This window comes from Gopherus flavomarginatus, chromosome 20, assembly GCF_025201925.1.
Source record: "Gopherus flavomarginatus isolate rGopFla2 chromosome 20, rGopFla2.mat.asm, whole genome shotgun sequence".
Classification (NCBI taxonomy): domain Eukaryota; kingdom Metazoa; phylum Chordata; order Testudines; family Testudinidae; genus Gopherus; species Gopherus flavomarginatus.
Window position 1 is genome coordinate 10,452,257 of NC_066636.1, and position 19,991 is coordinate 10,472,247.

A 19,991-nucleotide genomic window follows, 5' to 3' on the forward strand; every position below is an offset into this window, starting at 1 on the left:
CTGTCCAATACAATAAACAGAATGTGATGGTCCCCCCCGGCCACGGGGCAACCATTCACGTGAGCAGCTCAGAGCCCTTTGAGGAGCTGATTTAAGGGCGGGGGGGGAGCTGGAAGACTCCCTGGACAATGGAAGGGGGCCGCAGGGGAATTGGGAAATGGGGTCTGGGCAGTCTCCATGGGGGATGTGCTCCTCCCTTCCCTGCCCTGGCAGAGAACGGGAACCTCATCCCATCCCACTCCAGTGGGAGCCATGTTCTGGGGAATGACCCAGGGCAACAATTTCCCACCCAAACAAGGACAAATCGCTGCAGATAAAATGGGTGGGAAAATCCACCCCCCATCGGAGAGATTTTAAATTGACCTTTGAGAAGTATGGAGAGAAAAGGGAAAATCAGAGGCAATTAGAGAGCTGATCATTGGGGGGGGGGGAGGAGAATCTCCCTGGATTTTATAGCCACGTGTGATAATGAGAGAGAAAAGGGGAAATCTTGAGAGAATGTGTGTGTGGGAGGAAGTGGCAAAAACAGGGACAGGATCCAGTTAACTCACCTCCCTCCCACCCGGGAATGTCCTGGCTGCACAGAGACAGATCTACCCCCCCCCCAGTGACCTCCCCCCCCTGCAACTCCGGCTTCTCCTCCCCCCTCGACACCTCCGCCCTCACACCAAAGGGGGGGGCTCTGCCAGCGCCTCCCCCTGAGCTCACTCCTGCTCCTCCCCCCAGCCCGGATTGTGCCCTTTAGCCCCCCACGAACCCTGCCTCCAGCTGCCTGACCCCCCCCCGCCCATCAATTTCCTGCTCTGCGCCCGCCCCTCCCACGCTCCCTGTTACTTCCCCCCCCCCCGCTCCAGCCCCGCCCCAGCGCCCGGCGGAACGTTACGGCTGGTCCGGGCAGGGGGAAGGGCAGCGGCTTCAGCGGCTGTTACTGGGCATGCGCAGTGTCCGGGAGTAGCACATTGCTATGGGGAGGGATTTAATAAACCGCCCCCCCCCCGCCGGGCCCGGGGTCCGCCCCTCCCCCCCCACACGACGGCCGAGCCCCGGCCCCCCCATCCAGCGGGGCGGGTGGGCGGATCCTCCTGCAGCTCCACTGGGGCCGAGGCGCCTTCAAGGCTTCTCCCAGGCTCCCTGGGGCAGAGTCACTTTCCTGCCCCCCAGCGCCTCTCATTCCCGGGGGCTCCGGGTCACAATGTCCCACCGCCCTTCCCCCGCCTGCAGCTCCGGCTTCTCCCCTCCCGCCCCCGCCAGCCACACCAAGGGGAACCCCCGGGCCCCAGTCTCTGTCCCCACCTGGATCCCAGCGGGGCCGGGGCAGATCCTGGCTGCAGCTGAGAACAGCGGCTCCGCTCTGGCTCGGGCAGCTCCAGCGCTGCTGGCAGCACGTGGAGAACCAGGAAGCAGCTGTTCAGCCCGGGCTCCGCGTCACAATGTGCCAGAGCCCGGCCCCCAGGAGCTGCCCTGCCCATGGGCTGTGCCAGAGCCCCGCCCCCAGGAGCTGCCCTGCCCATGGGCTGTGCCAGAGCCCCGCCCCCAGGAGCTGCTCCGCCCCCGCTCTGTGCTGGAGCCCCGCCCCCAGGAGCTGCCCCGCCCCTGCTCTGTGCTGGAGCCCCGCCCCGAGGAGCTGCCCTGCCCCCGAGCTGAGCCAGAGCCCCGCCCCCAGGAGCTGCCCGCACCTGGGATGTGTCAGAGCCCCGCCCCCTGGAATTTCCCCATGTTGGGTCTCTGAGCTTTGTTCTCCTGCCGCCTTCTTCCCAGCACCCCCTGCTCCCTTCCTGTGTCTGCAACACCCCCCCCCTCCCCCGGGGCCGGCTGCAGTGCTCGCTGAGGCTGACTCCAGTGGCTGAAGTTGCCTCCATCTCTGCTTCACCTGGAGGGGGAGAGACAAAGAGAGGAGATGGTCCCAGGGTGTGAAACCAGAATCAGGGGGCAAGGAAAGAAGGACTGTTTGGAAAGGTGGGGTTTTTTTGTGGGGGGGGGTGAGCCAGAGGGATTCAGAAGAAGTTGGGCAGCAGAGGCTCAGGGAAATTGAGGGGAACCTCCTGGGTGTCTCAGTGTTGCCCAGGGTTTGTACAGCACCTTGCATAATATGGGGTCTGATCTCAGTCATGGTCTGTGCAGCACCTGGGAGCCCTGATGTCTGTTTCCTGATCACAGGCTCTGGGAATGGAGAGAGGGAAACCTCAGCACCTGAAGGTTAATGCAGCCCTGTGTGCAACCCCTGCTAGGGTGATCCGACAGCAAATGTGAAAAATTGGGATGGGGGTGGGGTTAATAGGCACCTATATAAGAAAAAGACCCAAAAATCGGGACATCTAGTCATGCTAGTCCCTGCTGTTCTCATAAGGGGTCGGCTTAGAGAGGGTTTGGCTACACTTGCAGCTGTCCAGCGCTGGGAGTTAAAGCTGTCTTCCTACAGCTGTTTAGGGAAAGCGCTGCAGTGTGGACACACTGACAGCTACCAGCACTCTGTCATGGCCACATTTGCAGCGCTGTTGGGAGTGGTGCATTATGGGCAGCTATCCCAGCATTCAAGTGGCTGCAATGTGCTTTTCAAAAGAGGAGGGTGGGGTGGAGTGTGACACGGAGCGTGGGGGAGACAGAGCGAGTGGATTTTTGGAGCTGACACTGTGTCAGCTCCCTGCCTGGCAAGTTCAAGCCTCCTCCCCCACCCCTCTCTCATTCACTAAATGCAAATAGCCGCCTTTGTTCTTTTCCTCACAGACCAGATAAGCCGCTGATCCAAAACAGACCCCCCTCCCCCGTGCCCACCCGGCTGCTTCTCTCCTCAAGCAAACACCAGCTGTGGGTGTTCCAAAGGGATCCCCCTGCCTCTGCTCATTCACTGCAAACAGTAACTGTGTTTGGTTTTTAGATAAGCAGCTCCGGGAGCCTTGAGCTCACAGCAAAGCAAACAGAGGCATCACCACCAAAACAAAGAGCGGTAATCTCTACTTAAAAGCATTATGGGAAGGTTCCGGAGGTCAGTGACAGCGTAGTAAGATTAATCACTGTTTACACTGGCACCCCAGCGCTGCATCACCAGCTCTGTTCTCTTTATTCCTCTCGTCGAGGTGGAGCACATGCAGCACTGTAGCGAGGGAGATACAGCGCTGTATGTGCCTTGCCAGTGTGGACGGGAGTAAGTTACAGCGCTGTAAAGCCACCACCTGCACTGTAACTCTCCAGTGTAGCCAAGGCCTGAGTTGTAGTAATAATAGCAGCCAAGAATCTGGTGGCACCTTCTAGACTAACAGACGTATTGGAGCATGAGCTGTCGTGGGTGAATACCCACTTCGTCAAATGCAACAATAGTCCCCTATGGGCTAGTGGTCAGGATTCCTGGTTTTCACCCAGGTGGCCTGGGTTCAACTTCTGGTGTGGGAAGAGTGCAGAGCTTTTGCCCAGAGTGGAGGCAGGAAATGAAAGGAACAGGAAGGGATCCTGCAGCAGTGGAGTTAGACAGTGTAGGGAGGGGACCCCAGAAGTCGGGGTGGGGCAGTGGTTTGGGGGGAGATGAGGGAAGGATCCCAGCAGTGCGGGAAGTTGACAACCTGGAGAGCACAGGCCTGGAATGGGGACCTGGAAGAGTGAATGTGTCCCTCTAAACCCATCAACTGCAGACTAGGCAGGCTTGGAAGAATTGTGTATTTGTTGGTAAATGTCAATTTCTGTGTAAACACACAACCCAATGGCAAAATATTTCCATCAATAATCATCAAAATTGACAGATGGGCAAAGTAAGAAACATGCTGCTTGAGAACTTATCATGTTGTAGGAGCAGCAGTGATCTGTATGCTCTGTATAACCTGTATGCTCAAAAGGTCTGCTAAACTCCCCCAGCTTGTGTCCTTTCCCGCTTTGAATGCCTGTGAAGTGGCTTTCCCACTCTCCTTTGTACCTCCAGTGAATGCCCTTCACCTGGCCCATCGTTCGCTGTGTTACATTCTATTGCACCTCAGGGAGACTGATCTTCATCGCACCGTCCATCGCTGCGCTGTGGGACACTTACCTTAAAGGATCCTGACATCTCCACTGCCAGGCCTGTCCTGGGAGCGTATGAGTGTGACACCCTCCCCCATCCCTTCTTTTGAGCTTAGCTATCAAGCTAATACATGTGCTGCTTTCTGCCAGACTCTGGGGGGGAGGGACATTATTAGTCCTCTCTAAGCTTACTAACTGACCCAATTTTAGGTAACACAAGCAACATTGTTTGATCTGTTATTGTACCAAAGGGGGAGATGGTTGTCTATAAAGGAGGGTGAAGACTAAATGCCTCTGATGAGAATGGGATTTGAACCCATGCAGGCAGAGCATAATGGGGTAACAGTCCATCACCTTAACCACTCGGTCACCTCATCTGAGCTGTAAAAAAACGGACAGGAGGAGAAATCTAAGGCCGGCAGAGATAGGGACACTAAGGAGTTTTTAAATACTAAGCGAAAGCAGGGTCTGAATGAGCTCCCCTCTCTCACCTAGTGAGGAGCTGGGGAAAGACTTCCGGAACAGACCGTGTTTGCATAGACACACCTACTCTGCCTAGCTATGCAGCATGATGGGGCCGCTTCCCCAAAATGACCAGTTTGGGATGGTCTTGGGTTACAAATGACTTTGGGATTGAGTGGAATGAAATGTTATTCTCCTTCCAGTATGAGTGAAGGGCAGCAAAACATACCTAGTCCGTCCTGATGGAGGGGTAGGTGAGTGAGGAATAGCTTTTATTGGACTGCAGAGAAGTGATTGAGGACGTCACCCTAAACCAGTGGTCCCCAAACATTTCACATTGTGCCCTCTTAGCCATGGCTGTGGCCCCTCGGAAGCCACGGTCAAGAACCGGGGCTGGGAGGAGTGGGGCTGTTGCTTGCTGGGGTGAGGGGTGCGGACAGGGGTAAAGGGGTCGACGCCGGGCTGGGAGCCAGAGTCTCAGGCTGAGGGTGGGGTTGGGGAAGAGCTGTGGCAGAGTGGTGCTCCCTCCCTGCCCTCTATGTGGGCTGGCTCAGGTCCTGAGGTGCCCCCATGAATGTTCCTCTGTGTCCCCCTAGGAGTCGCACCCCACATTATGGGGACCACTGAACCCTACTCGCTAAGCCGGGGCTAGTGATGCCAAACCCCCGGGAAAGGGAGAACAAGTGTGGGGGCCCCAGCACCAGAACCATGCCCCTACCTTCTGTCTGTGGCTCTACCCCCTTCCACCCATGGCCCCATCCACTGTCACTTCTGTTCCACCCCTTCCCCCACCAGCCCCACCCTATCACTCCTTTACCCCTGCCCCGCTGTGGCCCTGAGACCAGAGAAGCTCTGTGCCCCTGCTGCAGCCCCCGGGCTGTAGCAGGGAGTGGGAGCTCCTCCAGCCCTGGGGCTGACATAGGGGAGACTTTTCCAGGGGGACCTAACTTGGCCAGGGCCCCTGATCATGGGCCCCACTGTCCCCTTGGCAGTGCAAGGTTTGGGGAGGCTGAGCCCCCTTGTCATAAACAGATAGCTAAGGGTTAATGTTCTTTTACCTATAAAGGGGTAACATCAGTAACCTAAAACCCCTGACCAGAGGACCAATCAGGAAACAAGACTTTTTCAAATCTGGGTGGAGGGAAGTTTGTGTGTGAGTTCTTTGTTCTTTGTCTTGTGTCTGTGGCGTCTCGGCTATGAGAGTGATTTTTTCTATCTCCTGCCTTTCTAATCTTCTGTTTCCAAGTTGTAAGTACAAAGATAATAAGACAATAAGTTTATATTGGTTTTTTTTGTATTTACATGTGTGTAGTTGCTGGAATGTTTAAATTGTATTCTTTTTGGATAAGGCTGTTTATTCATTTTTTTCTTTTAAGCAAATAACCCTGTATTTGTCACCTTAATACAGAGAGACCATTTTTATGTCCTTTTCTTTCTTTTTATATAAAGCTTTCTTTTTAAGACCTGTTGGATTTTTCTTTAGTGGGGACTCCAGGGAATTGAGTCTGCAGCTCACCAGGGAATTGGTGGGAGGAAGAAGTCAGGGGGAAAATCTCGTTGTGTTAGATTTACTAGCCTGACTTTGCATACCCTCTGGGTAAGGGGGAAGAGAGATTAGCTATCTTGGTACTTCTATTTCCAGGACTGGAAACAGGGAGGGGGGAGTCCCTCTGTTTAGATTCACGGAGCTTGCTTCTGTATATCTCTCCAGGAACCCAGGGAGGGAACACCTGGAGGGGAGGAGGGGGAAGGGAAATGGTTTATTCCCCTTTGTTGTGAGACTCAAGGCATCTGAGTCTGGGGGGTCCCCCGGGGAAGGTTTTGGGGAGACCACAGCGAGCCAGGCACTGTATAAATCCCTGGCTGGTGGCAGCTTTACCAGGTCCAAGCTGGTAACTAAGCTTGGAGGTTTTCATGCTAACACCCATATTTTGGACGCTAAGGTCCAAATCTGGGAAAAAATGTTATGACACCCCTCCCCCCTGAGCCTCCATTACGAGCCGCCCAGGCTACCACTGCTCAGTGTGTGGCCAGTCTCTGTGTTTTCTGCTGCTTGTTCTGGGGAGCCTGGCCGGCCTTAGGGGTGGTGCCCCCCGATAGCCGCCCAGGGCTCCAGGGGTCAAAGGGCACCGTGTGGCAGTGCAAAGGTGCTCACTGCTCTCCCCTGCCCCAATGCTCCTCCATGGGTCCATAGAGGTTTGAGGGGAGTAAGGAGCAACCCTATGTGCTCCATGCGTCCTGGTCACTTTTCCCACTTGGGCTGTGCTGTGAGGGGAGCATCAGAAGCTGCTGCTCTCTGCCCTCCCGCTATGCAGCCCGGCTGAGGAAAGTGACCTGGATGCAGGGAGCTCGGATGATCTCACTTCTTGCCCCCACATCCCACAGCCCCTAGGGGTGCCCAGATGAGCAGCGTTCCAGGGAGGAGTGGGGGGCAGCAATGCCAGCTGCTCCATGCACACAGGTCAGTCTCCCCATGTGGGTGCAGGAGGGGGTGCAAGGGTTTCTGTGATGCCTATCCTATCAATATCGTCACTCAATACCAGGCACTCAAATTCACCAGTCTTAGTACTTAGATGTTCAGCGTTTGTATTTAAGCACTTCTAAAATGTGTCCCATTTTAGCTGTCTGCTATTACATGATGTAATTGAGGGAGACTCTTTCATTTCACTGTTTCTCATCAGAACCTACCTGTACATTATCATCTTCCATCCTCTCCACCTTACTAGGCTATAGAGAATCCCTGTGAATAGTTCCTCTCCTAACGGATGTCTCTGTCTGAACCCTGTGCTCCTCAGCGCCTGTCGGCTTTCCCCAGCTCTGAGGCTGTGTCTACACCGCGCACCTTACCACGGTGCAGCTGTGCCACTCTAACCATGCCATTGTAAGGTGCGCTGTGTGGCCGTCCTTATCGCTGAGAGAGAGCTTCCCCGGCAACAAAGCCAAACTACCTCCAATGAGGGGCAGGAGCTTTGTCACCGGGAGCACAGCTCCACCTATGATGCGCTGTTCACACTGCCGCTTGTCATGGCTCAAATTTTGGCATTCGGGGAGTGTTTTTTCTCACCGCAGAGAGACAAAATTTTTAGCAACAAAAGCCGAAATTAAAAAAAAACTCCTCTGCAACCTATTTAATTTTACCTTTATACAACCTTTATACTGCCTCCAGTTCTGGTATCCTCATTTGAAAAAGATGTTGTGAAATTGGAGCTAGGGCAGCAAAGAGCCACCAAATGTTCTGAGGGCTGGAGAAAAATGCCTTCCAGTGAGCTATTGAAAGAGCTCAACCTGTTTAGCTTATTAAAAGAAGATTGAAAGGTGATTTCACTGAAATGTTGAAGGGCCTTAATGGAGAGAAAAGATTGGGTATTTACGGGCTCTTGAATGGAGCAGAGAAAGGCATAACAAGACCCAATGGCTGGAAAGTGAAAAGAGACAAATTCATATTACAACTGAGGCACAATAGTCAACAGCGAGGATGATTCACCACAGGAGCAAGCTACCAAGGAAAGTGGTGGATTCACCATCTCCTGATGTCATTTAATGAAGACTAGATGCCTTTCTGGAATGTGTTTGCCCCCCAAAGTAGCTGTTATGTCATACAGGAGGCCTGTGATATGCAGGTTAGATGCTCTAATGGTGTCTTCTGACCATGAAGTCGACTAATTTCTGAAAAACTGAGTGTAGCATTGGGAGCAGCGTCTGATGTTTTCCTGTCTAGCCGGCTTGCTGCCTAGAACGAACGCTCCTTGAGTGGGGTGATCCACAGGGAGTAGCTCAAACCTCCAAAGTGCCTGGCCAGGGGCAGGACATTAGCCCAGCAATGGAGGGGTGTGGCAGTGACATCACAAAGGCCTTTTGCAGGACCTCAGACTATTGGTCAAAGGTGGTGGGGAGGTGGTGACCTCACAGAGAGATGCTGACATCAGCCAGGCAGGACAGGGGCGAGGGGCCAGGGAAACCTCAGAGACCTCTGTGGCTTTGCTTCAGCACGTTTCCTTCTCCAGGTCTCTCTTTGAGGACTGAGAGATTATTTGGGGTCATGGACGTGAGCGCCAGGAGGAACCTCTTTCGAGTTTCCTCCTTCCCTTGTAGTGATTTTACTAGAAAACAGCCGTCCCTGTTTAGAAGGTAAGAGCCTCCTGGAGGTTTGAAACCTGTTCAGTCTGATCTATCTGGTGACAAGTGAATTCTAGGCATGGAAAACACGAGCTTAAGGAGGCAGAATTTTATTGCGCACCTGGGATTTTGTCCCTTAGAATCGCTGGGGACATTAGGGTTTGTCCTTTTTGTTTCACCTCTTCCTCCATCCCTCCCTCCTCTTCTTCTCTTGCTTCTTTTGTCCTTTCTCCTGTTCCCTTCCCAACAACAGGACGGAGGGGTGTGTGTGTGTGTTGCAGGGAAGTCCTCTGCAGCTCCCACTATGGAAGGTCCACCCAAAAATGTGGGACTGAAATAGTGCTCGGGCAGTGATCCCCACCGGTGACCTGGGCCATCCTTTGGGCTCTCTGGTGAGAACCCTCAGCCTCCCGTCCTCCGTCTCTACCCTGATTGGTTGAGCAGGGGGATATTGACAGGGAGGAGACTCAGGTCCTTGTTGTTCTCTTTTAAGATCAAGTAAATAAGTCAGAACCAGTTCTATCTTTGATTAATTTTGCTGCTTCTCTGCATTAATTGTCTCTGAGCAGTTGATGATTCCCTCTAACATTGCAGTTCTCCTCAAATACTTGCTGAATAATTACTGTCACTGTTGTTGGTCTGGAGCTCATCTGAGAGCACAGTATTCAGGTCATTCAATGTCTGAAATTCAAGATCCGATGGTTTGTTTGAAAATCAGGGCTCTTCGGTCCTATTCCCAACACTGCCTCTGACGGGCTGTGTGACCTAAGACAAGTCAATTCTCCTTTCTCAGCCTGAGCTTCTCCCTCTTTCAAGTAGGGATAACAATGATCCGCTCTTACCTACCTCATGGTGGGTGAAGGATGCGGATCCATTTGGGAGTGTCACTAGAAGTAGTGCATAATATGAAGTTTCCCAGATTATGACATAATAGATTAGCTGAAATAGTCTATTTTATTTGTATTTTTTTATTTTGAAATTGTTAATAGTAGCAACGACTTAGCTCAGATTGAAGCATCTTATCTAATGGTTGAGATGTAAGTGTCTCCTCTTTGTGTGTGAGGAGACAATTTAACACACTCTGACAAAGAGGAGATGCTTTTGTTTTGCAACAAAATATTTTTGCAAAGATCTTTCATCCCACTTGTTATGATTTTGAGAAACAAACTGGTTTAGTCAAAATGGGATTTTCGGACAGAAACGGTTTGAATAAAATTTTCCCACCATCTCGATTCCTGGGCTCTGGGGTGTTTTCATCTGTTAGAACAGGAGTCAGAACTTGTTGCTTCTCTTTCTGGCTCTGCCATCGCCTTGTTGTGTAGGCCTTGGGTAGGTCACTTCCCTTCTCCCATCTGTCCAATCGGAACAGGAACAGTTCTCGAACTATGGGCAGTTTAGAGCCCAAGTGAGATAAGGGGTATTAAAGCCCTCTGTGAAGGAGAAAGGGGAGTTTCACAGTGTTTAGCACCAAGGAATTCTAAAGTTTGCTAAAATGTCTAGTCTGTGGAAACAAGAAATGGTCGGGGCCAAACTTATTAACCACTGCCTTTTTAAAGACCATTCAAAGATGTGAGTCCCTATCTTTTAGGTACCTGGGGTTCTTTGCCAGCAGCAGAGAAGAGGTTCCTGCCTCCGTTTTTGTGGCCTTAACAAACCAGGTGTTGTGCCCCAGTTCTCGTCTGAGACCCCTGAAAAAGAACATCTTCCCATCCATGAACAAGACAGGACCTATCTTTCAAAGGGGAACAAAAAGACTTCTGGGACTTACAGACTAGCTAGCCTGACTGCCATAGCTGGAGAGATCCTGCAATACCTTCTTAAACACTCAGTTTGTCGGCAGCACCTACAGGATGATTTGGTTCTTATGACTAGTGAGCGTGGAATTGTCAAGAACAAATCATTCCAAACGAATCCTCTTTCCTTCTTTGGCAGGGTTCTGGGCCTGGTAGAGGTGAGTAAACAATAGATGGGATCTAGCTCGGTGTTACTAAGGCTTTTGACACAGTCCCATAGGACATTCTCAGAAGCAAACGAGGGAAATGTAGTCCAGCTGCAATCAGTGTAATGTGGGTGCAGAGCTGGTTGAAAGCCAAGACTCCAGGAGCCCTTCTCCATGTTTAGCTGCCCAACGGGGAGGGTGAACCTAGTGGGTCTGGCAGGGATCAGTCCGGTGTCAGATACTATTCTATATTTTCATGAATGATTTGGAAAATGGAGTGGAGAGCATGCTCCTAAAGTTTACAACTGACACCAAGCACTTTGGAGCACAGGATTGAAATTCAAAACACCCTTAACAAATTGGAGACTTGGTCTTCTTGAGCCAAACTCCATGGTTAGGGCTCTCTCTCTACACTGGGCAGAAGTGATACCCCAGAGCCAAGCACTCCTCCTGGGCAGTGAGCTCCGACCTTGAATGGTCAGGTGCTGCTTAGCACTCTCAGAGCAGCTTTTGCTGGGGGATTCTCCCAGCACTTTCCAATAGCGGGAAGGTATGAAATCCCCATTTGACTGCTGGGGACAGAGCCCGAGAGTGGGGAGCAACTTGCCCAAAGTCCCCAGAAAAAGGAAAACAACCAGCAGAGGAACCAGTAGGAAACCCAGCAATGGAACTCAGGAGTCCTGGGGGTGTGCTGTGGTGACCAGATGTCCCAATTTTATAGGGACAGTCCGAATTTTGGGGTCTTATCTAGGATCCTATTACCCCCCACGCCGTCCCGATTTTTCACACTTGCTGTCTGGTCACCCTAGGGTGTGCACATGTGTGGGTCCCAGCTGCTCCCTGCCCCCCTCATTGAAGCAGATGTGCAGGGTTACTGCCCTGGGAAGTGCAGGGCACCAGTGGATGTGGGGTTGGCTGGAGGTAGGGGTCTGGCTTCAGGCAGGGCAAGGGCTGCGTGGCTGGCTGGCTTCAGGCAGGGGGGTGCATCAGGGGTTGGCTGGAGACAGGGCAGGGAGGATGCGGCTGGTGCAGGCAAAGCAGAAGGTGCAGGGCTGGCTGGAGACAGAGGCTGACTGCCGGCAGGGCAGGGCAGGGGGTGCAGGGCTGGCTGCGGGCAGGGCCGATGCAAGGAAGTTTCATGCCCTAGGCGAAACTTCCACCTTGCACCCTCCCCCCCCGCACCCCTGCCCTGAGGCGCCCCACCCGTGGCAGCTCCCCCCTCCACCCTGAGGCTCCCCTCTTGTGGCAACTCTCCTGCTCTGCCCTGCGGCACCCCCCTCGCCCGAGCTCACCCCTGCTCCGAGCACGAGCACCCCGAGCACGCCGTGGCCGCTTCACTTCTTCCACCTCCAAGGCTTGCGGCGCCTAAGCCTGCCAGGCAGTCAAGCACCCTCCTCTGAGCCACAGCAGCCCTGACAGTTGACAATAGAGGCACCTTAACCCCTGAGTTCCTTCAATGTGTCCCCCTCGGGGGTCCAGCTCCGATCACCAGATACTCGGGGTATGTCTATACCACCTGCCGAATCGGTGGGCAGCGATCGATCCAGCGGCGGTTGATATATAGCGTCTAGTGTAGATGCAATACATTGAGTGCTCTCCCCTCGCCTGCTGTACTCCAGCTCCGTGAGAGGCGCAGGCAGAGTCTACGGGGAGCTGCAGCAGTCAATTCACCGAGACTGTGACATTATAATTGTTAGGCCTGAATAAAGATATAGCAGACAAAACCAGGTATGCCAACCTGACCAAAGTCAGGCTAACAGAGGTTTGTGGGTAATCCCTGAGTGGAAAACACTGAGAAGCAGCAGCATGTCTCACAAGCGCTGGGAAAAAGTGAGATAAGAGAGAAGCTGCATTCCTGGCATAGTACCACATGTGCTGTGTTCGGGCAGCTCCTTCGAAGAACTGATAAGAGTCCTAGTTTTCGCTCCCTGGTTTTGTTCTTTGTTTGTTTTTAACTCCCCTACATTTCTAACTTTAGGCATGCATGTATACTAAAGGTGTCTAGTTTCTAGTTGTTAGAAGAAGGGGGTGGGTTGCTCCAGTGAATAATTTATGACGCGACGGAACTGTCTATATAGGCTTATACTAAGATGTAAAGAGCAGGCTGGTTCTGTCTGGAGACGAGCTGCTCTCTATTGATGCGTGCACTTGTCAATAAAGAGCTTTTGATCGGACCTTGCTGGTGTTGCCTGTCTCTCTCGCGGTCAGACAACGAACTTTGCCGTCTGGGTTAGAGTCCCTGACATCTTTGGTGACTCTGCCGGGACCCGTCTGACTCTCCGGCGGGGGATCGGACCCTGAGGCAACGCAGCGCGCATCCTCCGGTTTAGAGGAGACTTGCCTGGTGATCTGATCTCTGCGTTGGCGATAAGGCGTGTTCTGTGAACCAGCTGAAACTCGTAGAAATCCAGCAACGTCCACCTACCCATTGAGTAGGGTCCAGGTTGTCGGCGTTAGAGTCCCTGACTACTTAGGTCTGGGTTAGAGTCCCAGTCCAGGTCTGGGTTAGAGTCCCAGCCTGGGTTTGAGTTTTAGTCCAGGTGTTCAAGTCCTTGGAGAAGTAAGTGAGCGCTCGATGCGGGGAGGTGGGGGTTAGAGTCCCTTTACCTCGACCCGGGGAGGAGGGGTTAGAGTCCCTTCATTAAAATGAGACAAGTTGGCAGTAAGTGCCCGGGGGATGCCCCGTTGTCTCTGATACTTAGAGATTGGAAAGAGATTTCTGAGACAGCTGATCTAGTTAAATTTAAGATGAGAAATCTGTGTTGGATCCAATGGCCATCATTTACCTTTCATTTGTCCCCAACTAGAGACTGGCCGGTGGGTGAAACCTTTTCCACAGATAGGAGGAACTCCTTAAGGGATATTTTGGTTGATCTTAGGCCGAGACAAATGGATTACTTGTTTGTATGGTATAATTATAAACCCATGGAGGGATGGGTAGCTTTTGAAGCTGTTTGTATGGAGAGCTCTTGTAAAAAAATCACCCACCATATGCACCAGAGCCGCACCGGGAGGAGGACAATTTTGTTCCTGTTCTTCCCCGTCTGATGGAGTGCAAGGATTCAAAAGCAGGTTAGGGACAGTTCAGGGACAGAGGAGAATCAAGAGGGAGCTCAGAGTGATGTTCCCTCATCTTCAGAGGAATCAGGCAGCCTCACCCCCTCTGTGCAGCCTCCAGCCAGCCTTTTGCAAACTTGGTCAGGGACTGCTTTTCAAACACCCCCAATATTACAGCAGCCCTTGTCCTTGCCCTTGTGGACCCCCACTAGTTACTTAACTCCATGAGAGAGAATGTTTCTGAGACACCTCTGATATTACAAGCCTCATTGAGAACTTATCTGGTTCTACTGGTTGCTGGGGAACATGAGATGGTTTTACCCATACCCTGTTTGCAACTTCAAATTTGTTTAACTGGTAGTGCACTATGCCTCACTTATGAGACAATCCTGAGGCAGTGGAAAGAATGTTCTGCACAATCTTTTTCACTCATGTGCCCACTTGGGCAAATGTAAATCAGTTATTAGATACTCTCATGACAGAAGATGAAAGACAAAAAGTAAAAGAAAAATCTGCAGCTCATTTGAATGCACCTTGGCTAATTACTGACCCTAACTGGAATCCCAATAATCCAGCTCAAAAGACAAAGTTGGATGGATTTTTAAAAGCTGTTTTGAATGGTATTAGAGATGCAGGGGAGGCTACTCCAAATTGGAGCAAGGTGACTGCTTGTGTTCAGCATCCAGATAAGCACCTCTCTGACTTTTGTGCTCGACTGATTTGTGAAGTTAAAAAGCATGGGAATTTAAATCCTGAAACTGATCATGGAAAGGAGATGGTTAAAATGGTTTTCATGTCACAATGTGCAAAGGATATTGCAAAAAGATTTAGAAAGCATCCAGATGGTACGCAAGGGAAAAGTTTGTCTGAAGTAGTTAGCATTGCTACTAGAATGTTTAATGGGAAAGAGAAAAAGAAAGAAAAAGACATAAGGAACGGGTTAATTTAAAAATCATCTTGGCCCCGGGATGGAAGGAGGGAGGTGCTCTGCGTTCAGGGTCAGGAATCGGCGCGGACTGTGCTTGGTGCACGGAGGGGCTGCTTTCGGCCCCAGCTGGCTGTGAAGGAAAAAATATAGACAGAGGCGAAGCAAAGGAAATACAAGTTACAGAACTGAAATTACATTTGCAAAGCTTAACTGTCCAGTAAGATCCAACAGTGTGCCTTTGTGACCCTGGAGTCGGTGTGGCTTGGTGACACCAAAGAAGCCACAGGCAGCCGACCTGGACTGGAATCTCTGAAAGAGACGCCGCAGGAGATTCCAGGGTGTAAAAGAACAGCCCTCCCAAGAGCAGAAGCATGTTGGAAATTCTGGACAAGCTGTATACAGGATAATCTCCCTTCCACCTCTCCCCCTCCTCTGAACATTATACACAGAAGTGGCCAGTCTGGACGTACGTGTGTAAGTATGAAAGGAGCTTCGGGCTTGGGGCATTAATAGTTTCCTGAGTGATGTGGGAGCGTTCCCAACAATCTCCGTTGTTGTTTTATTATTTTATTAACGAAGCTTTAAAATTCAGTTATATGGTGTGTTTTCTTTATCTTCCCCCAACGATCCTGTAGTGTCAGCCTGATCATCTGACATGAGGGATAGATTGGTAACAGAAATTTGTCACAGTTTGGTGAGCAATTAAGAAGGGGGGAGCCCTGCAGAATTTACACCATCTATTTGTTTTACCCTTGTTATTTTGTGTTTGCTTTGCTTTGTACTGTTGGTGTTATATGCTGAGAACTGCATGAGTAAAAGTGAGTCCTAATACGATAAGGAAACGCTGTCTGGTTCTGGTTCTGTTCTATTTAACCAGTTACTGTTGTTGTTTTTTTTCTCTGTTCATTTGGGTGTTAGGAGTGTGGGTGGAACTGAACCTCTTGTTCGTAATTCCTCGGAGTGGAAGCCATGTGTGCGAGACAGCTCTGAGGTTAAATTGAGATCCTTCTGTCCTGCCCCCTGTAGCGGTCAGTGTATAGAAGTGGGAAAGTCTGGCTTAGACTGTAATTCCCTCTGCTCTCTGTGTAATTCTCTTTTCTGTTTAAGTGTCAAACAGATGAATGAGTCTCTGGGTAAACCCTCTAAGAGTAGTCCTTCAAATGATATGTTAAGTAAATGGCCTTTGCCCAATGGGCCATGTGTCTTCCTCTAGGTGGCAAGCCTCATGAAGGAGGACTCGGGTAGTCTTGTGAGTAAGAATGTTTAAGGGAAGAGACCAGGAGGGGTGGGGGGCTAGTTGAGAAGCCCACCCTCCTAGCTAAACTGGTAGTGGAAGAAGTTGGTGCCTATGGAAGGGACGGTTCAGTGAGAAAAGCAGGATCGGGCCCAGGCGGGCAGGCAACAGACAGAGAGATTGGAAAACAGGTTGGAAAACTTTAAGGGTGTAGTGGAAGGAAGGAGTCAGTAAGTGTAAGCATGGGGATTTCAAATACCCAGAACTTACTTGGAATGGTGATTTGAGTTGATAAAAGTGGCTGTTGGGAGACAAGCAAGTGATTTAAGGGAGAGTGAGAAGTTAACTCTGTAGTTGCTGGAGGAAACAGCAGTTGAACTTTGTAAAAATGCTAAAGAGGAAAGTTCTTGGTGTCTTTGAAATGTTTGTAAATAAATTGAGGCAAAGAAATTGTTAATTGCAATCATTTAGAATTTAGTTAAATTAGCTGAAGAATGTATATAGTGCTATGTAATTGAAATTTTATTAGGCTGTAAGGGCACTATAAGTAGTGATGTTTTCTTTCAGTGTTTGAAAGCAAGAGTTAAAAGTAAAAAGCAAGCCAGAAAGCATCTGTATTCATGCAAATTATCTAACTGATAAGGTAGGAGCCACTGAAACCTGGGCTGCCTATGAAACACATAAAATATGGGATAATTCCTCTGTTTTTCCTGAAATCAACAAGGGTATTTGTCTATTTTAAGCAATGATTGTCTGCCCAGAAGGGGTAGACCTCTGTTTTTTTGTCTTTCAGATAATCAGAGAAAACTGATGCCAGCTAAACAGCATTCAACGTACCATGCATTTACTGGCACAATAGAAATTATGTTTTGTGTTCTATGTTCTGTCTTGTGGTGTTTGTCTTGTGGCCGGAATTTTTGTGTTTAATATTTTTATAAAATAATCTAGTTTAAAATCAAACAAAAAGGTTAAATTAAAATGCAGATACTTGTTTTGTTCAACTTGGAATACAAAGTGTTTAGATAAATCAGGAGAATGTGATATACTAAAGTCTAATGCATTTCCTTAAGTAAGGAAAAGAAACTTTATTGGTCAAATTGTTAATTGCAAAAATTGTTGTTAAAATTTGCGTATCAACAGTCTTTGAAAGCAAGGACATGAAAAGTTAACCCACTCCCCATATTGTACATGGGATCTTTCTGGCTACCTCAGATTTCTAGCCAGAGGGCTGGGGACGGTGGAAGGCTATTGGACTAGAGGTTGTATTGAGTGAACTCCTCAAAGTGGGTGTGCTTGTCCTGGCTTGTTGCTCGAAAGCTCTGTAATAAGGTTATTTTAGTAAAAGGGTGTGTGTGGCATATATTAAATAATAAGACTAATGTACTGTATAATGACAATGTGTAGGTGTTCATTGTTGGGAAAAAGGTGTATAAGTAAAAAGTGAAAGTTTCCTTTTCAGGTTAAAAGAAGCCAAGAAGGGAAGAAGCACAAAGAACAGAATGAATTAACTGAAAAAATAAAATAAAATAAAATAGCAAGCTCAGGCTATAGATAAGACACTGACTCCATTCAAGGACACTGCTCACAGTTAAGACTTGGTTAACAACCAGGAAAAGGAGGGCTTGAATTTGCCCATGCAGCTATGAGATCTGAAAAACACTGCCAGGCACTAATGAAATGTGTTAAGTTTTTTTTCTCACAGGTAAGGAAGCGCTACCCAAAGACCCTAGCAGCCCTGCCACTCCTTGGAACCAGGAGACGGGATTGATGTAAAGGTCCACCAACGAAAGACTGCCTTGGCTCCATGCTGGAAAGGCCCTTAAGTCCTGATGACTACCAACACCGCTGTGAAGTACCAAAGACTGACTGCTTGGACCCAAGATTCTCACTGCAAAAAGACCCCTCCACATTGGGAGAATTCTCCTACTGATGATTAGCCTATTTCACCTTCTAGCTCCACTGTGCCTTCTGGACAGTAGGGAAAAAGTACAAGGTGAAGTGCTAGTAGCCTCTCCCTTATCCACTGACAGATCTACTGTGCCTTTGAATTTTTCTAGAAAAAGCAAAACCATTACAGGGTGATGTGCTAGTAACCTCTCCCCTATATGATGCTGCACCAAGACTGTTTTGGGAAAGAAGAAGGAACACTCACTCCACTGAAATTGCTAAAGTCCAGGAATTCCTGACTAGAAAGGACATTAAGAACTGACCCCGGAGAAGAAACAAAGAATTGTACACTGGCAGAAAAAATTTGTGGGACCCATGCTTGGGAATGTGGTATTGATTGGATTTTGGGGTTTATTCTACAGGCTGTGCCCTGTGTTGTGGATAAATTCTTCAGCATGTATTGCTCTCTCTAATTGGATTTTAAATAACAAGTGCCCGAAGAGTTTGTTCTGCCACTGGAAATTTTACCTGTATTGAAACCGTTCCAGTGACTAATAATGTAAACCCCTCCTATGCTATTAATGTCAATGCCTTTTAAAAGTACCTGAAAATAGTTAAAAAACAAATGTAATATAGTACTACACCAAGGAAAGATGGTATTAAATATCACTGAGGCTGGGAAGGCATTGCAGTGGGATCTAGTATGTTTGGAGATTCAGAATTTCCTGAATGACCAGCTGATGGCCATTTGGAGTGATCTTGAGTACCAGACTTGGCCCACTGCCCTTACAGACACATCAGGAGTACCATCTGATCTGTGGTCATGGAGATATACTAAAGACTTTCTGGGTGGAAGTGTAAACATTTACAGTGCTCCTTCCAAGCATTTGGACTGGGGGGTGTGGGCTTCCACATACCGAATCCTGACGGGTCCATGGGGAGGATGCACATGGGACTGGATTATTCACCGAAACATCTGGGAAATTAGACCACTTGGTATACCTAACTGATTTATAGTCAGTGCCCCAATCCCTTAGCTGTCAGACAAACAGGATTCCACTCTTTTGTCCGTGCACTCATTCCTGGATTGTGGGTGGCTAAGCTCAAGAGAGCAGTTGTAAATATTTCTGCAGAGCTTGAAAAAAAACCGCTAATGCATTAATAGACGCTTTCCAAAAGTTGCAACGAAAGACTGATGAAGTAGCAGAAGTAACTTTGCAAAATAGACGTGTGCTAAATGCCATGAATGCTGAATTAGAGAGGGGCTTGTGCTCGCATTGGGGAAAAATGTTGCTTTGCTGTTAATCACTCTGGCTTAATTGACAAAGATTTACAAGCTATTAAGAATGTTGCTGTTGTTTTCCATGCTATATCTCTTGATCACACTTTTAGTTTTAAGGACCTCCACTCAGACCTTGGGTCATGGTTTACTAGCCTCCCCCGTACAATTGTTAAATGGATATGTGTCCCAAGAGTCCCATTATGGTCCTCTAGGGACAAAGGGGGGATTGTTAGGCCCGAATAAAGATATAGCAGACAAAACCAGGTATGCCAACCTGACCAAAGTCAGGCTAACAGAGGTTTGTGGGTAATCCCTGAGTGGAAAACACTGAGAAGCAGCAGCATGTCTCACAAGCGCTGGGAAAAAGTGAGATAAGAGAGAAGCTGCATTCCTGGCATAGTACCAGATGTGCTGTGTTCGGGCAGCTCCTTCGAAGAACTGATAAGAGTCCTAGTTTCCCAGCCTCCTTGTTTTCGCTCCCTGGTTTTGTTCTTTGTTTGTTTTTAACTCCCCTACATTTCTAACTTTAGGCATGCATGTATACTAAAGGTGTCTAGTTTCTAGTTGTTAGAAGAAGGGGGTGGGTTGCTCCAGTGAATAATTTATGACGCGACGGAACTGTCTACATAGGCTTATACTAAGATGTAAAGAGCAGGCTGGTTCTCTCTGGAGACGAGCTGCTCTCTATTGATGTGTGCACTTGTCAATAAAGAGCTTTTGATCGGACCTTGCTGGTGTTGCCTGTCTCTCTCGCGGTCAGACAACGAACTTTGCCATCTGGGTTAGAGTCCCTGACATAAGTATAATCTAATATCTCATTGAAAGGTGACAGGGCCAGAAAGAGTTAATTAACTCACCTCACCAACTGACCTGACCCGTGGGTGAACCTTAAGAACTGGTTAACAGATATGTAAATGAACAGAGCTTTGAAATGCAAGTCTGCAGTGTTAGAGGTAGAAGGGGAAGTGTTTGCTCAGGTCTTGTGATGTCAGCAAACAAGTCTTGTCTATTGCTATAGTTTTAATTCAAAGAGCAAAAAAAGAATATTAACATTTATGATGATACTTGAGTGAAATAGTATTATTGTCTGTGTCTCTTTGAA

The 19,991-nt window shown here is 49.2% G+C and overlaps 1 protein-coding gene and 1 non-coding gene across 2 annotated transcripts in view; one reads left to right on the plus strand and one right to left on the minus strand.

Moving 5' to 3' along the window:
* The window catches only part of LOC127037847 (zinc finger protein 560-like), a 586,628-nt gene that overhangs the window by 518,803 nt on the left and 47,834 nt on the right, over nucleotides 1–19,991 (plus strand). The window lies entirely within an intron of this gene.
* On the minus strand, nucleotides 4,280–4,361 carry TRNAN-GUU (transfer RNA asparagine (anticodon GUU)). Its single transcript has one exon. It is a non-coding gene; the product is annotated as a tRNA-Asn (tRNA).